Below are 16,651 nucleotides of genomic sequence, written 5' to 3'. Positions count from 1 at the left end.
CAAAATGCTCCCTGCACATTGCAATGAATCCCTAAATTCATCGCATTGCGGAGGGGAAACTGTCACCAGCATTATCCAGGAATAAAATTTCAACTCAACGAACTTTCAATTCAGGTCCCTCTTCCACCAGCTTCACAAGTTGATACTGGGGGTCCACGCACAGCTTGATGCAGCTGGACACAAAGGTGGCCAACAGGATGAGGGGTGCATTGAGTGTGCTGGATGTGGAGAATGGGCAGTAATTTTGTTTTGTGAGTGAAGAGGATGAAAGAAAAAGGAGATAAAGGGCAGCTTTGTGTGTGCAATCTGTGTTTTGACTTGGAAATTCCCCATAAAGGGGGGTGTGCACCATTCCTGGAGATACTGCAATATCAGGTCGATACGTGGAGTGGACAGAGCAAGTCCCGGGTCCATCTCCCTGCTCTAAAAATCAATTTAATATACGGTCCCCGATAAGAGACGTTCCAGATATTAAACTGAAAAGAACAGAATTTTTTTTTTTTTTTTTTTTTCAAAAAATATACTTTATTCATAAAAATTTATCATGAGCATTACAGAAACATTTCAAATTGTCTTGACTGTACATTTCCGGCAGGGTTACACGTTGCCTTGACTTTCTTCCATTCAATTTTGATATTATCATACACATATCACTCTTTAGATTACAATTCCTTCTTAACTATTTACAGTGCCATGTTTGTTTTATACATTGGAGTGTTGGTTGCCCAGACCGAGGGGGGTTTACACTGTTCCCCGCCCCTCGGTGTACATTTGCTGGAAAGACCTTACACAGTGGTCTTTCCCCATTGCGCCTTGGCGGCAGCTGCCCCAAGCTTGAGTGCGTCCCTCAGCACGTAGTCCTGGACCTTGGAATGTGCCAGTCTGCAACACTCGGTCGAGGACAGCTCTTTGCACTGGAAGATCAGCAAGTTTCGGGCAGACCAAAGAGCGTCTTTCACCGAGTTGATGACCTTCCAGCAGCAGTTGATATTTGTCTCGGTGTGTGTCCCTGGAAACAGTCCGTAGAGCACAGAGTCCTGTGTCACTGATCTGTTTGGGATAAACCTTGACAAATACCACTGCATCTCTCTCCAGACCTTCTTTGCAAAGGCACATTCCACAAGGAGGTGTGTGACCGTCTCATTTCCCCCACAGCCACTCCGAGGGCAGCGTGCATTGGTGCAGAGCCTTCGGGTGTGCATGAAGGATCTGACAGGGAGGGCCTTTCTCACCACCAGCCAAGCTAGGTCTTGGTGCTTGTTTGAAAGTTCTGGTGATGAGGCGTTCTGCCAGATGACTCTGGCAGTCTGCTCAGGGAACCGTCCAACGTCCTCCACGGTCTCCTTTTCCCCGAGGGCCTCGAGGACATTACGTGCTGACCACTGCTTCATTGCCTTGTGGTCAAAGGTGTTTTTCTGGGGGAAAATATTCCACGAGGGACAGGTGGTACGGTACGGTCCAACTACTTGGAGCGTTCCGCGGCAATGAGGCCAGGCCCATCCTTCGTAACACCGGGGACAGGTAGAACCTCAGTATGTAATGACACTTGGTTTTTGCATACTGGGGGTCCACGCACAGCTTGATGCAGTCACACACAAAGGTGGCCATCAGGATGAGGGAGACGCTGGATACATTTCTCCCTCCCTTATTCAGAGATTTGTACATGGTGTCCCTTCGGACACGGTCCATCTTGGATCTCCAGACGAACTTAAAGATGGCTCGGGTGACTGCTGTGATGTGGGGTTGGGTAATGGGCCAGACCTGCGCCACGTACAGCAACACCGAGAGTACCTGACGCCTGCTGACCAGGGTTTTGCCCGCAATGGAGAGGGAACGTTGCTCCCACCAGCCCAGTTTCTGTCGTATCTTGGCGATGCGCTCCGCCCAGCTTTTGGTGCACGCCCCAGCCACTCCGAACCATGTCCCCAGCACCTTCAGGTACTCTGACCTGACGGTAAAGGGGACAAAGGGCCGGTCGGCCCAGTTACCAAAGAACACGGCTTCGCCCTTGCCGCGGATTACCTTGGCCAGTTCAAACTGGTCGCAGGCGTTCAAGAGCCTGCGTACCGACACGGGATCTGAGCAGAAGGCGGCGACGTCGTCCCTGTACGGGGAGGCCTTGTCTTGAGAGCCTCCGCTGCCTCGGAGCTGGCTTAGATACAAGAGCACTTTGGCTGGGCAGCAGGAGGTGTTGTGCGAAGCAAAGTGGCAAGGCAGAAAGGAAGGAGAAAGTGCTGTAAAATCTGATCAAGTCTGGCAGCATCTGTCGGGAGAGGAAAGAGGTTTTGAGTCCGCTGACTCTCTGTCAAAGCTGAGAAAGAGTGGTGATGCAGTGCGGTGCATTGAGTGTGCGGGATGTGGAGAATGGGCAGTAATTTTGTTTTGTGAGTGAAGAGGATGAAGGAAAAAAGAGATAAAGGGCAGCTTTGTGTGTGCAATCTGTTTTTTGACTTGGAAATTCCCCATAAAGGAGGGTGTGCACCATTCCTGGAGATACTGCAATATCAGGTCAATGCGTGGAGTGGACAGAGCAAGCCCCGGGTCCATCTCCCTGCTGTAAAAATCAATTTAATACACGGTCCCCGATAAGGGACATTCCAGATATTAAACTGAAAAGAACAGAAACTACACTTGATCTGAGCCAAGAGGCCGAGAAGCGATGCCCAGCGCTCTGGAGTTGCCCAAGTGCCATATGCCTTCCCTCTTTGACAGCGGACTGACAGCATTCAAAGCCTTTCCGATGTCAACACTGAGACTTTCCCTCTTGGCTTATTGCTGCTGGCCTTTCCCATCGGAACAGGAGATTCACATTTACAGAACCGGCCTCTTTCCCCCTTTTTCAGCCGGACCGCGTGACACCTATGTAGATGAGGAGCGGGCCGCCAATCGAATGGGAGCGGGCGGTGCCTATCCACACGCACGTCACTGTCGCAGGCCAGCTTTGGGGAAACCCTTGAATGGGCAGCAGCAGAGGGAAGGAACTCGGCTGCTGCCACTCGCCCTGCCTTCTCCCAGAGCCCCGCGAACATTTCCCCTTCAGATAATTCCCATTTTGAAAGGCAGGCTTGGAACTCTCAGGATGTGGAGGTGCCGGCGTTGGACTGGGGTGGGCACAGTAAGGAGTCTGACAACACCAGGTTAAAGTCCAACAGGTTTGGAAGGAGCAGCGCTCCGGAAGCAAGTGATTTGAAACAGACCTGTTGGACTTTAACCTGGTGTTGTCAGACTTCTTATTGTTGAAACTCTCAGGCAGCGCATTGCAGATTCTAACCACTCGTGCTGTGCTATTAAAAATAGGAGTGTTCGGGATGTATTTGGCAGTCCTGTCAGCTTCAGGGAGGAGGAATGGACGTATAGGGACACTGCGGAGTGGGGGTGGTTTTGTCCCCTTTGTGTCTGCTGTGTGTTTCCAGCATTTTCTCTTAGAATTCAGAATTCGACCAAGTTATTTTCTCTTTATTTCTACTTTGCCTGTTTCCAGCACCTCCATTCTGGAATGTTTATTTCATGTCCTTCTTCAGACTGATTTCTTTACTCCATTACTTTGCCTTTTCCCTCATGATGATGATGCGTGTCTGGCATTCACAGAGATCTCTTCCAACTTTTCAAAATACCTTTTTGTTTTGTTTCCTTGGTTCCCTTTGCTGGTCCCAGTACAACCCCAGCCCTCCCCCACAGTGCTCCCACTGAGCACTGACCTCTGTTCTCCGATTAACACATTCTGATATCTCTCACCTTTATGCCGCTATTAACACTCCCCCTCCCCCCACCCCCCGCCCCCCCCACCCCCGTCCTCGATGGCACCCCACTTGTCTCATGACCATGACATCTTTGTCAATCTCTCCTTAGCTCTGGCCTTCCATTCTGCCCCACCCACCTCTGTAATTATTACATTTCTATCCCTCTTCAGCACGGTAGCATTGTGGATAGCACAATTGCTACACAGCTCCAGGGTCACAGGTTCTATTCCGGCTTGGGTCACTGTCTGTGCGGAGTCTGCACGTCCTCCCCGTGTCTGCGTGGGTTTCCTCCGGGTGCTCCGGTTTCCTCCCACAGTCCAAAGATGTGCAGGTTAGGTGGATTGGCCGTGATCAATTGCCCTTAGTGTCCAAAATTGCCCTTAGTGTTGGGTGGGGTTACTGGGTTATGGGGATAGGGTGGAGGTGTTGACCTTGGATAGGGTGCTCTTTCCAAGAGCCGGTGCAGACTCGATGGGCCGAATGGCCTCCTTCTGCGCTGTAATTTCTATGAAATGAAAAGTTCTGTGGAAGGGTCACATGAGCTCTATTTCTTCCCTCCACAGCTGGCACCAGGCCTGCTGTTTACCCAGCATTACCAATTTTTATTTCAACGTTAGAACATAGAATATACAGTGCAGAAGGAGGCCATTCGGCCCATCGAGTCTGCACCAAACCACTTAAGCCCTCACTTCCACCCTATCCCCGTAACTCAATAACCCCTCCTAACCTTTTGGGACAATTTAGCACGGCCAATCCACCTAACCTTTTTTAAAAATATATGTTTATTCAGAATTTTTCAACAACAATTTTCAACCATTCAAACCGCCCCCCCCCCCCCCGTAACAAAAAAACTGAAAAGAAAAGTACCAGAACAAGACAGAAACATATCAATCCAACATAATACAGAACTTGTACAGTGGGTTCCTCCCGCACAAATTGACTTTCCCATATGTTTATGTTTTTCCTTTTTCAAGTGCCCCTCGGAAACCCCCCCCCCCCCCGCACACCCATATACCCCCCCCCCCCGAAAGAGACCCCCCACCTCTCCCTGGGTTGCTGCTGCTGCTCCATCTAACGCTCCGCGAGATAGTCTAGGAACGGTTGCCACCACCTGGAGAACCCCTGCACTGACCCTCTCAAGGAAAACTTTATCCTCTCCAGCTCGATAAACCCTGCCATGTCATTTATCCAGGCTTCCACACTGGGGGGCTTTGCATCTTTCCACACTAACAAGATCCTCCGCCGGGCTACCAGGGACGCAAAGGCCAGAATACCGGCCTCTTTCGCCTCCTGCACTCCCGGCCAATCCACCTAACCTGCCCGTCTTTGGACTGAGGGAGGAAGCTGGAGCATCCGGAGGAAACCCATGCAGACATGGGGAGAATGTGCAGACTCCGCACAGACAGTGACCCAGTGGGGAATCGAACCCGGGTCCCTGGCGCTGTGAGGCCACAGTGCTAACTATGCTCTCTCGATTCATGTTCTCCTCTCATGCCCACCATCGTATTTTGATTTGCTGAATCGATTTACCAGTCACCAATCTCACAGGACATCTTCAAGCTAGGGGCAAGATCCCCCCCCCCCCCCGAGCATTTTCCAGAAGACCCGACATTGGTCACTGGCGGGATGTTCTGCTCCCATCGATGTCTCAGGCTATTTGCGTGGATCGCTCTTCTCACCGCTGGGGATCCTGTCAAAGGGGAGTCGACTTTGATGGGACGAGAGGATCCCACCAGTGGAAGGTCGGGAACATGCGGGGTGAAGCGTTGCCTGAAAAGCTTCTCTCTTTAGCCATTGTCTACTTCAAAGTGCTTCTGTTTTTAATTGCAATTTTCTTCTGTGGTACCAAAATGTATAGTTGCACTGTAATCAACAGGCAATTTGTTATTTGAGTGCTGATTCGTGTCAATCTTATGCTCAATTTAAGCACCATTCTGCTCATTCTTTCGTGGGCCCCAGCACCTCCGATCACGCCGCCGGCTACCCCCAGCTCAGCGCGGTCACCCTGGACCAGTCGCGACCGAAGCACCCCCGGAGCTCCATGATGGCCGTCCGGGTAAACGTGTACGAGACACCTTGCCGTTTCGACTCCGGGAGCACCGAGAGCTTCATTCACCCGGACAAGGTAAGACGCTGCTCGCTCCCAATATTCACGACACGACAAACTATCTCCCTTGCCTCTGGGTCGCACTTGGTGCCAATCCAAGGGTGCACTACTGCAACCCTCGCGGTCCATGGCGCTGAGCACGCTAATTTTAAACTAGATGTACTCCCCGACCTCTGCGCTCCTCTCCTCTTAGGACTCAATTTTCAGTGCAATCTCAAGAGCCTAAATCTTAAATTCGGGGGGCCCCTGCCCCCGCTCACCATATGCAGCCTCGCGATCCTAAAAATCGACCCTCCCCCCCTCTTTGCGAACCTCACCGCCGATTGCAAGCCAGTAGCCACCAGAAGCAGGCGGTATAGCATGCAGGTCAGGACGTTCATTAGGTCCGAGGTCCAGCCTCTCTTGCGGGAAGGGGTCATAGAGGCCAGCAATAGCCCCCGGAGAGCTCAGGTGGTGGTCGTCAAGACCGGGGGAAAGTTCCGGATGGTGGTTGATTACAGCCAGACCATTAACCGGTTTACGCAACTTGATGCGTACCCCCTTCCCCGGATTGCAGACATGGTAAACCAGATCGCGCACTACCGCGTGGTCTCTACGGTAGATCTGAAGTCTGAATATCACCAGCTCCCAATCCGCCCGGAGGACCGCCACGACACGGCGTTTGAGGCAGACAGCCGCCTTTTCCATTTCCTCCAGGTCCCCTTTGGCGTCACAAACGGGGTTTCGGTGTTCCAACGAACAATGGACCGAATGGTGGACCAGTACGGGCTGAGGGCCACGTTTCCGTACTTGGACAACGTCACCATCTGCGGCCATGATCAGCAGGACCACGACGCCAACCTCCACCGATTTCTCCAAACCGCCCAAAAACTCAACATCACCTACAACAAGGAGAAATGCGTTTTCCACACAACCAGACTAGCCATCCTCGGCTACGTCGTGGAGAACGGGGTCCTAGGGCCCGACCCTGACCGTCTGCGCCCCCTCCTACAACTCCCTCTCCCTCACTGTCCCAAGGCCCCGAAGAGGTGCCTTGGATTTTTCTCCTATTACACCCAGTGGGTCCCCCAGTATGCGGACAAAGCCCCCCCGCGATTTAAGGCCACCCTCTTTCCACTGGCAGCCGAGGCTCGCCAGCCCTTCAGCTGCATCAAGGCGGACATCGCCAAAGTCACGATGCGCACGGTGGACGAGTCCGCCCCCTTCCAGGTGGAGAGCGACGCCTCAGAGGTCGCTCTCGCCGCCACCCTCAACCAAGCAGGCAGACCGGTAGCGTTTTTATCCCGCACCCTCACCACCTCCGAAATTCGACACTCCTTGGTCGAAAAAGAAGCCCAAGCCATTGTGGAAGCTGTGCGGCACTGGGGGCGCTACCTCGCTGGTAGGAGGTTTACCCTCATCACCGACCAACGATCGGTTGCCTTTATGTTTGACAATACGCAGCGGGGCAAGACCAAGAATGACAAGATCTTGAGATGGAGGATCGAGCTCTCCACCTATAACTACGACATAGTATATCGCCCTGGGAAGCTCAACGAGCCCCCAAATGCCCTGTCCCGCGGCACGTGCGCCAGCGCGCAAGATGACCAACTACGGGCTATTCACGATGACCTCTGCCACCCTGGGGTCACCCGGCTCACCCACTACATCAAGGCCCGTAACCTGCCCTACTCCATCGAGGAGGTCAAAGCTGTAACCAGGGACTGCCAGATCTGTGCGGAGTGTAAACCACACTTCTATCGACCGGATAAGGCCCACCTGGTAAAGGCATCCCGGCCCTTTGAACGCCTCAGTATCGATTTCAAAGGGCCCCTCCCCTCGAATAGCCGCAACACGTACTTCCTGAACATCATAGACGAGTTCTCCCGTTTCCCGTTTGCCATCCCCTGCCCCGATATGACCACTCCCACAGTCATCAAAGCCCTGCATAGTGTCTTCACCCTGTTCGGTTTCCCCAGTTATGTCCACAGCGACCGGGGCTCGTCGTCCATGAGCGACGAACTGCGTCAGTACCTGCTCAGTAAGGGCATCACCTCGAGCAGGACTACCAGCCATAACCCCAGGGGAAACTGGCAGGTGGAAAACGCGATGGTCTGGAAGACCGTCCTACTGACCCTACGGTCCAGGAATCTCCCGGTTTCCCACTGGCAGGAGGTCTTCCCCGGTGCGCTCCACTCTATTAGGTCCCTCCTTTGCACGGCCACAAACCAGACCCCTCGTGACCGTTTGTTTGTTTTCCCTCGGGGAGCTACCACAGGGGCCTCGCTTCCATTATGGCTGATGACACCGGGTCCAGTCCTCCTCCGAAAACATGTTCGGAGCCATAAGGCCGATACCCTGGTAGAGAGGGTCCAGCTCCTGCACTCCAACCCACACTATGCGTACGTCGAACACCCCAATGGCCGGCAGGATACCGTCTCCCTCCGGGACCTGGCGCCCGCAGGCTCCGACACCACGACCACTACTGCATCCCCCACACTAGGTCCCATCCAACCTCCCATGTTCAGCGCCCCTACCCCTACCCCGATATGGTTCTCGCGCTCCCTCCCACCCGCCGCACCGGTCCACAGGAATGAAGCTCCGGAAGAGTCGCTCCCGGAGTCCACGCCTGTGCCCGCTCCGGGCCCAGCTCCACAGCTCCCCGAAACGGCTGCAACACCAGTGCTTCGGCTGTCGCAACGTACGATCCGGGCACCGGACCGACTGAATCTGTAAACCCGTCACCCCCGCCGGACTTCATTTTTTAAACAGGGGGTGAATGTGGTGAATGGAACTACTGTTAATTCACCAGTGCACTGTGATATCAGTTTACTGCTGTATCGCGTTACGTTACGTGTTTAACCCTGTGGGCTCCACCTATGGGCCATTGTACGGCTTCACCCACAGGGGGGGTATGTCGGGGCATGTACGGGCTCGCCCATGGCTCCTCCCCTTACAGGAAGTATAAAGGCAGCTGACCTGCGGGGCCGCATTCATTGTTGTACCGGTCACTTGTTAACTGTGGTCATGCAAACTAATACATGGCACGTGTGAGGGCGTGTGTAACAGATCAGAGTCTCCTTATGGAAAGTGCATTTTCATGGTGGGAAAACCGTGAGGAAACATCCAAACTGTAATACTGAGAAGTAACTTTAATTGCTCAAAGTGACTAAAGGAATCCGGCTTCAAGCACGATGTTAATTAAATGACCGATAAATGCCAGCATTCATCAGTGACTGTGGGCACAGGTCAGGTCATTGACCAGAGATGCCAATTGGCCCATCACAATAAAAAGGGGGAGCCAATGGAAATCTGCCACTTCATGTTCAACTCGGCAGCAGAGGTGAAACCAATCACTCACTGGAATAACAATTTAGGGTGACAACAAGTAGAGATGCCACTCCTCACTAAGGCATAACAACCAATGAAATGACGATTAAAAAGGTTTGAGTTGAAATGGCAGACATTACAAAATGTAATCCAGAGAGGTGGGCATCTTGCCACACCTCAATGAAGCTAAAGATGCAGTTGGCAGCACGGTGGGTTAGCACTGCTGCCTCACGGCGCCGAAGTCCCCGGTTCGATCCCGGCTCTGGGTCACTGTCCGTGTGGAGTTTGCACATTCTCCCTCTCGTTTTTTTCCGTGCGGACGCTTTCCCGCAGACACTGTTCCGCGGTCTGTCACACATCTGACTCGAATCCATCCACTGTCGACATGATTTGGAGCATGCCTATCCCAGAGTAAGGCTTTGGGAGATCCTGGACTATGGATTTCAAGATTAAACTGGGATGCCCTCCAGCGACGTGTCCGCCGTGTTTCCTTGCCAAGCAAACTTCTGATTGGACCACTCTGCCTCGCCCTCCCCTATCCCTCTCTGACTCTCCCCCTCTGACACCCCATCCTCTCCCTGTCTGACTCTTCCCCACCCTCTCACTATTTGACTGCCCAAAACGCTGTGGCCCTTTAACTATGCCACCCTCTACCCCTCCCTTCCCCTTTGACTGCCCCTACCCTCTGCCCCTTTGACTCTCCCCCAATCTCTCCCACTCTGGCTCCCCCCATCCTCTCCTGAGCTGACTCCCCTCCCTTCTCACTCTGACTCCCCCTACCCTCTCCCTCTCCGAACCCCCTACCTTCTCCCCCCTGACTTCCCCCAGCCTCCCCCCCTGACTCTCTCCCTCCCCCTCTGAGACCCTCTACCTCCTTGTCCTCTGCCTCCCCTATCGTCTCCCATTTTGACTCTTCCCTACGCTTTCCCTTGACATTCCCCCTATCCTATTCGCCTTTGACTCTGCCCTACCCTTGTTAATTCTGACTCCCACCCACCCCATTCCCCTGAGACAATTCCAACCCTTTCCCCCCTGACTCTCCCTATACTATCCCCCACTGGCACTCCCTAGCCTCTCTCCTCTGACTCTTCCATATCCTCTTTCTCTCTGACTCTCCCCTACCCTCTCCGCTTCTGACTCCCACCCACCCCTTCCCCTCTGTCTCTCCCATCTCCTCCTCTGTCTCTCCGCACCCTATCCTCCTGTGAATTGTCCCTCACCGTCTTCTCGTCTGACTCTCCACAACCCTCCCCCTCTGTGACTGGGAATTTCTCTCCAGATAATGGGGACTGGGCACTGACTCTACACTGGAGACCAAAAGTAATGCGAGCAGAATTAGGCCCTAACAATCACATATCGAAAGAAATTGTTGGAAGAGAGAGAAAGTTTGAAACAGGTTGACAGAGGAAGGGACATTTATGGCCTCACCTCCAGTAACTTCACAGTAACTTCATTCAAGCCTACTTGTGACAATAAACGATTTTCATTTCATTTCATTTCACATCCACGGTCGGACAGTAGTTAGCACTGTTGCTTCCCAGCGCTCGGGCCAGGAGTTCGATTTCCGCCTTGGGTGCGGAGTCTGCACATTCTGAACGTGTCTGTGTGGGTTTCCTCCGGATGCTCTGGTTTCCTCCCACAAGTCCCCAAAGAGGTATTGTTTGGTGAATTGGACATTCCGAATTCTCCCTTCGTGTACCCGGACAGGCGCCGAAATTTGACCACTAGGGGATTTTCACAGTAACTTTATCACAGTGTTAATGTAAACCTAGTTGGTGAGGGTAAAATATTATTATAATAATAAATATTATTATATCCTCCAACTGTCACCGCTCTGTCCGAAACACAAATCCTCTCTCTGTGATTGAGGACAAGCCTTTCCACTTTTAATTTTAGCCCCATTTCCTCACCCCCTCTCGATTACTTTTCACTCACTGAGCTGTGTTTTTTTTAATTGTGTGGTAACTAGTTACAGTTCAAGGAAGACCGCCGGTCATTGACGGATCCCACAGGCAGCAATGTGATAATATCAGGTATGGAGAACCGGACACATTGCATTCCGCCATCCTAGTACCTTGTATAATCCTTCCACCCCACCATCTGAAAGCTATGGGCATTCCGAGTTTGGAATCCCACTCCCTCTGTCCCCAGAAGTAGTAAAACTCACCTCTTTAACCCCGCAAAAAGCCGGGTTCATTCCTTTGCCAGACTTTTTAAAACTCACCCTTCCCAGCATTTATTTCATCATTATAAATGAAAGGGTGTGCTGTGGCCATCTTTTATATTTATCAGTGATTAACATTCGGAACGCCGAAACATTTGGAAGTCAATGTATTGGTGTTTCTAGAGGCAGTGCTGAGCAAGATCGCAGAAACTGCCCTATCAGGAGATCACCCCAGAAACTGTGCCTCTCTCCTAAGAAACATCCCGCGCTTACTCCACTTCAATATGTATTTCAACCGTGCACAGCAGGATCCCACAGACATACCCTGCAATGTGTTATCCGCCAGATTTGAAAACAGGTGTTTTAGACTTGAGAGTTTATGAAATATATTTTAAAACACAACCGGACAGATTCAACATCGTTTACACAGACGGATTTACACAGAAAATGTCTCCACCATAGCCTTTCATGTTTTGATGTAATAATCATAGAGTTGCACAGTACTGAACAGGCCCTTCGGCCCATCAAGCCTGCAGCGATACTTCAGGTGCTCATCCAGCTACTTTTGAAAGATTGGGAGGTTTCCATCCTCATTCCTCTTCCTAAGGCCCGGATTCCACTGTCCCGGATTCCCCATCCCTCTGGGTGAAATTTCTTTCCACAAGGCCACTTTCACCTGAAAGTGATGCCCCCTTGTTATTGACACTTCAGCTGAGGGGAAAGACTGCTTCCTATCCATCATGTCTATGTCCCTCATAATCTTATACACCTCCCCCCTCAGTCTTCTCAGCCCCAAGGTAAACATGATGTGGAGATGTCGGCATTGGACTGGGGTGAGCACAGTACGAAGTCTTACATCACCAGGTTAAAGTCCAACAGGTTTGTTTCGAATCACCATCTGTCAGAGCACGGCTGGAACCTGTTGGACTTCAGCCTGATGTTGTCAGAGTTCTTACCAAGGAAAACAACCCAAGCTTATCCAGCCTCACTCCGTCGCTCAATTGTACACTGACATTATCATTTACACTTATTACACGATCAAATATGGGAAGAAATGGCTGGGAATGTAGAGCGAAAGTTGGAATTATGACAGAGGCAGGGACATTTGACCTTCATTTCGTCCACACAATGCTGCATATCCCTCTCTCTCTCCCTCTCGCCCTCTCTTTCCACACAATTCTCTCGATGAGGGAGAAAGATGGCGAGACTGAGGGTGATAGAGAGAGAGATACATAGAGAGAGACAGAGACAGATACACTAGAATATTCTACAGTCACAAACCCAATAACGTGACTTAAAATAGTTCTGGTTCCTGTGCTTTTACATGTAAACGTGGCATTAATTACACCATAACACAGGCCCTGTTCTCATTGACAAATTAAACAAGTTTCCATCAGAGCCATTTTTTATTCCAGGCCTTTGGGAGCGCTCGATCAAAATCTCCTCAGACAAGTTCATGTCGTATCATTAGAAATAGATTCCCCCTCACATTGGACATGTCATGTTTCAACGTTTAAAATTACACCATCAGATAATAAAGGCCCTTCAGTCAATGAATTGATTACAGTAGCAATGAAGGCATTTCTGGTACAGCAAGATTATAGTAGCATGCCCACTTCAGAGGAGGACAACCCTTACTCTCCTCGGAATCTAGTCTCTTTCCACTACCGCTCATGAGCCTCTCACACACCCCGGCCTCTCCCTGTTCAGTTTCCCCTTCCTTCCTCCATTTCCCGAGATCTCTCTGCCAGTCGCCCTCTCTCTCAGCCTCCCTCTTTCATTCAATATTTCACGTTTAAAGTGAGTTCGTGGCTGCAGTGCAAGTATTAGGGAGCCCGGCAACGTGCGAACACAGCACGATCCCACACTCACAAACTGGTCACGGCCGGGGTATCAAAGCGATCTAAACATTGAAACCTGGAGCAGGAGGAGACCATTGGCTCTGCTATTTATTATTATGGCTGATCATTCAACTCAGTTCCTGGCCCCCCCGGCAAACATCCTTGGATTCCTTTAGCCCCGAAGAGCTGTCTCTAATTCGTTGAAAACAAGTCGACATTAACCAGCAGCATTGTCCAACGTGGATCTCTATAAACACAAAATATAGGCTGGCCAAGAGAGTGAGAGACATCCGCAATTAGCACCTTCATAAACTCGGTTCAAAATGCTTCCTGCACATTGCAATGAATCCCTAAATTCATCGCATTGCGGAGGGGAAACTGTCACCAGCATTATCCAGGAATAAAATTTCAACTCAACCAACTTTCAATTCAGGTCCCTCTTCCACCAGCTTCACAAGTTGATGACGGATTTAAAAATAAAAACAGCGTGTGCTTCATTTGGCAACATCTTATTGGGTCATCTGTGCACAGCAAGACCCCAAGTTACCGTTTCCATTCTCTCTCCTCTTCCCCCCCTCTCGCCTTCCTACCCATTCTCTCTCTCACCTTTTCCATTCTCTCTCCCTTTGCCATTAACTCTCTCTCCCTTCGCCATTCTCTCTCTCTCCCTCTCTCCTCATTTACCATTTTCTCTCCCTCTCCTTGCCGATTCTCTCTCTCCCCTTTCTCATTTCTCTCTCTGCCTATTTCCCATTTCTCCCTTATCCTTTCCCATTCTCTCTCCTCGATTGCCAATCTCTCCCTTTCCTTTCTCATTCTCTCCCCTCTAGACTTCTCCCTCTACGCTTTTCCATTTCTCTCTGTCCCTCTTTCCCATTTCTCTCTCCTCCTGTCTCTTTCTTTCTCTTTCTTTCCCACTCTTTTCTCTCTCCCACCCTTCTTATTCTCTCTCTCCATCTTTCTCTTTCTGACCTCCTTTCACATTCTCTCACACTACCCCTTTCCATTTTCAGTCTCTCTCCCTTTCCCACTTCTCTCTCCCCCCCATTTATATTCTCCCTCTAACCACAAAGAAATAAGAGACATAGAGCAGGGAAATCCTCAATAAAAGTATTTAAAGAGGTGTTGCACTGATTAGGAGTTGGACAAATGCAGAAATTCTCCTGAGGCCCTCTCAGATGACGCCTTGTATTGAGGCCTAGTCAGAGAGGTTGAATTAAACATCAGGGGACAAAGAACAGGCCCCCTACTCTTAACTCGCATTTAACCCCGTTACAGTACCAAGGAAGCCACAGGAAGCGCAAGGTTTTGAGCAACAGTGCGTTACTTTGTCAGAGCACTTTTCTCCACTCAAAGCTAATGTCACAAATTAAAGGTCAAATGGGCTGTCGACATTTTGCTTTGAGCATCATCGTTGATTCCTTCGTCTCTCACTATCTCCTACTATTCACACAAAATCGACACATCTTTTCTTTCTTTCATTTGCGAATTAGCACAGCCCTTGCATTGTGGAAGCTTTTGCAAATTAATGTCTCCACTCATTCCCAGCCAATCAAATAACTTCCCTTCAGTCTTTGCTTCTCCCCAACCTCGAACATTTGATCAAAACACACGGCCTGGCCAACTTTTCCTTCTCTGAGAAAATCTCACTGGATGTAAAGTTGAAGACTTTTTCCCCAATAAATTTCGGATCAATCTTCAAATTATCCGCAGCATTTTTGATATTGTCTCGCCTCCCGTCGTCGTGAGAGTGAACACACCCGTGTCCCTGCATTTCACTTAATTCTCTCATTGCATCCTAACTGCAGTCGCTCCACCTGTCTGTAAAGAGTTATGGAGTCACATCCACTGTCTCTGAATCCAATCCGATCGATCGCCCTCAGTAGCAATATCCCAATTCCCGAAGTGACTACATCCCGATCTCTTCAGTCACCATATGCTTCTCCGCACAATCAGTCAATATAACCCACTCCCTGCAGACAAAACACCGCACCCCACTGAGAGAGCATCTCATCCTCCGGTTAGGAACGTCCCCCTCCCCCCCCACATCTACATCAGTCACAGCGTACCCTCTGATTTTAGTTTCTCTGCTGTTTTGCTTTTCCCACCTTTTGTTCTCTCTGGGGGCTACCATTAGCACTCTGTTCTCTTGGTTTCGGTGGGTATTAGCACTCTGTTCCCTTGGTTTCGGTGGCTATTAGCACTCTGTTCCCTTGATTTCGGTGGGTATTAGCACTCTGTTACCTTGGTTTCGGTGGCTATTAGCACTCTGTTCCCTTGGTTTCGGTGGCTATTAGCACTCTGTTCCCTTGGTTTCGGTGGCTATTAGCACTCTGTTCCCTTGGTTTCGGTGGCTATTAGCACTCTGTTCCCTTGGTTTCGGTGGCTATTAGCACTCTGTTCCCTTGGTTTCGGTGGCTATTAGCACTCTGTTCCCTTGGTTTCGGTGGCTATTAGCACTCTGTTCCCTTGGTTTCGGTGGCTATTAGCACTCTGTTCCCTTGGTTTCGGTGGCTATTAGCACTCTGTTCCCTTGGTTTTGGTGGCTATTAGTACTCTGTTCCCTTGGTTTCGGTGGGTATTAGCACTCTGTTCCCTTGGTTTCGGTGGCTATTAGCACTCTGTTCCCTTGGTTTTGGTGGCTATTAGCACTCTGTTCCCTTGGTTTCGGTGGCTATTAGCACTCTGTTCCCTTGGTTTCGGTGGCTATTAGCACTCTGTTCCCTTTATTTCGGTGGCTATTAGCACTCTGTTCCCTTGGTTTCGGTGGCTATTAGCACTCTGTTCCCTTTGTTTCGGTGGCTATTAGCACTCTGTTCCCTTGGTTTCGGTGGCTATTAGCACTCTGTTCCCTTGGTTTCGGTGGCTATTAGCACTCTGTTCCCTTGGTTTCGGTGGCTATTAGCACTCTGTTCCCTTGGTTTCGGTGGCTATTAGCACTCTGTTCCCTTGGTTTCGGTGGCTATTAGCACTCTGTTCCCTTGGTTTCGGTGGCTATTAGCACTCTGTTCCCTTGGTTTTGGTGGCTATTAGTACTCTGTTCCCTTGGTTTCGGTGGGTATTAGCACTCTGTTCCCTTGGTTTCGGTGGCTATTAGCACTCTGTTCCCTTGGTTTTGGTGGCTATTAGCACTCTGTTCCCTTGGTTTCGGTGGCTATTAGCACTCTGTTCCCTTGGTTTCGGTGGCTATTAGCACTCTGTTCCCTTTATTTCGGTGGCTATTAGCACTCTGTTCCCTTGGTTTCGGTGGCTATTAGCACTCTGTTCCCTTGGTTTCGGTGGCTATTAGCACTCTGTTCCCTTGGTTTCGGTGGCTATTAGCACTCTGTTCCCTTGGTTTCGGTGGCTATTAGCACTCTGTTCCCTTTATTTCGGTGGCTATTAGCACTCTGTTCCCTTGGTTTCGGTGGCTATTAGCACTCTGTTCCCTTGGTTTCGGTGGCTATTAGCACTCTGTTCCCTTGGTTTCGGTGGCTATTAGCACTCTGTT

The 16,651-nt window shown here is 50.6% G+C and overlaps 2 non-coding genes across 2 annotated transcripts; both read right to left on the bottom strand.

Annotated features, from left to right (window-relative positions):
• Positions 1–338: 338 nt before the first annotated feature.
• On the bottom strand, positions 339–522 carry LOC140399812 (U2 spliceosomal RNA). The gene has a single exon (XR_011937888.1). It is a non-coding gene; the product is annotated as a U2 spliceosomal RNA (small nuclear RNA).
• Positions 523–2,471: 1,949 nt separating this feature from the next.
• On the bottom strand, positions 2,472–2,661 carry LOC140399797 (U2 spliceosomal RNA). Its single transcript, XR_011937883.1, has one exon. It is a non-coding gene; the product is annotated as a U2 spliceosomal RNA (small nuclear RNA).
• Positions 2,662–16,651: the final 13,990 nt, after the last annotated feature.

This window comes from Scyliorhinus torazame, chromosome 23 (assembly GCF_047496885.1).
Source record: "Scyliorhinus torazame isolate Kashiwa2021f chromosome 23, sScyTor2.1, whole genome shotgun sequence".
Classification (NCBI taxonomy): domain Eukaryota; kingdom Metazoa; phylum Chordata; class Chondrichthyes; order Carcharhiniformes; family Scyliorhinidae; genus Scyliorhinus; species Scyliorhinus torazame.
This window is presented reverse-complemented; position numbering and strand designations above follow the sequence as displayed.